A 2,046-nucleotide genomic window follows, 5' to 3' on the forward strand; every position below is an offset into this window, starting at 1 on the left:
ATAAATTTAGCGTATATTTAAGTACAAAGAGGCAAGCCTTAACAGGTTGCCTAACATACTAGAAAGAACAGTCAAAAAATCCAAACTACAGTTAAGAGCAATTTCAAAATTTCGAAGGAACTGAAAAATAAAAACATTTACTATGTTTTATATCTGGACCTCAAGTTTCAAACTTTAATTATCAAATAAAATAGTTTGCAAGGCTAAAACATTGATATATAAATTAGAGACCAAAATAACCTGTGTCTCATCCTTATATACTGTAATTTTTGAAAAGCACCGTGCAAGCGAAGATTCAATCGGCAGCAAGTAAAAGTTCCGATTAAACTTCAAAGATTGGTAAAATCATTTCTTAAAATTAAAATAGGGCAGGAAAAATTATAGAAATTTTTCCTAATAGTGGCTTAGTATGTATACAAAGTCAATGGGCATATTTTTCATATACATTCAAGTACAAACAGGCAAGCCTTAGCAGGTTCTTTCTATTGACTTTGTATCCATACTAGGCCACTGGTAGAAAAAGTTTCTATAATTTTTCCTATATATATAGGTGGTGGTAGTGGTGGAGATGGTGCTAAAACTGACATTCCTCTTGACTTTTTACTGATTTTTCTCTTGACTTAGCTAGTATTTTCCTGCTATCGTCATCATGAGAAACTTTAGTATTGTTGCTCTTAGTGGTAATGGTCGTAGTAATAGAAATAGTACATCTAAATATTAGTATTATTGTTTATTTAGCTTGGGTTGGAATTTACCAATAATGTTCTTTTCTTCTCTGATTTTAACTCTCGATTTCACAAGGACTGTGTATGGAAATATTATAAATATTTTCCGACCATATGTTGCAAGATGGTTACTCAAAGGTATCTGATGGACATCTGAGTCTAATTTGCCATCAGTTCACACGTTAACGTTCTGAAAGTGCATTTCCAATCTGTCCCACATATAATTCTTCACAATTCGGGCATTTGATGCAGCAAGTTAAATTTTTGCTCTTGCATTTCATATTTGCGTTTGTGAATATTTTTCGGGTTTTGTGTTCATATATTGGCCGCTATGTATGAATTGGCATATGCCACATCGGCTATCGTTGCTAAGATCAAACTTTGCCTTTGTTAATTTTTTCAAGTTTTTAGGCTATCTTTTACTAAGAACCATAGCTCGAAGCAATGATTGCTAGGTTTGCTTTGGCAATGTTGAAGATATTCTGGTGACATAGGTTGCGTGTCACTATAAGTGGTATGACCTGTTCTTGTTTTCCTCTCTTTGGGTTATACTCAGTTGTTGTATGGGTATATTTATAGCCCGCTGTATGCCATTTTCTATAAGTAGAGACAGGTATTTTTGTTTGAGCAAAAATTCTCTTAGTTTTGTTAGGTGTTTATTCCTGATATTTCCATCTTCTACAATGGTACAAATTCTTCTGGCTACGCAGTATGGGATATTGCAATTTATATATATCGGATGGCGCGATTTGAAATTCAGGTATTGATGTGTGTCCGTATGGTTATAATATATATCTGTAGTAATGGTGGTGTCTTTTTAATTACCATTATATCTAGGAATGGTAATTAGTACTAATCATTTTTGTAAACTGGAGAGATGGCTGTAGGTTGTTCAAGAGGATATTGAATCCTTCCAGAGTATTTAGAAATTCTGTCTAGATTATGAAGCAGTCGTCAAGGTATCTCTTCCATGCTTTTTCAAGATACTATCTAAATTCAGTGCTATAGCTTTCCTCTACTTTTTTAGTGTGGAGAAGGTGTGTGGTGGTGGTGGCGGTGGGGGGAGATCAAGTGAGTGGTTATGTATAATGATAGGAGGGAGAAAGGGAAGGTGAGGAACGAAAACGAATAGAAGAAGAAGAAGAAGAAGAAGAAGAAGAAGAAGAAGAAGAAGAAGAAGAAGAAGAAGAAGAAGAAGAAGAAGATACAGCGGTCAGTGCTGCGAATAGCAAAATGGTTTATCTTGTGGTATGCTGGCGGGGTATCAGCCAGTAGAGGTTGAGCAATTGTTACCAAAATTCATTCGCTGGAAGACGATGTA

Source organism: Octopus bimaculoides, chromosome 17 (assembly GCF_001194135.2).
Source record: "Octopus bimaculoides isolate UCB-OBI-ISO-001 chromosome 17, ASM119413v2, whole genome shotgun sequence".
Classification (NCBI taxonomy): Eukaryota; Metazoa; Mollusca; class Cephalopoda; order Octopoda; family Octopodidae; genus Octopus; species Octopus bimaculoides.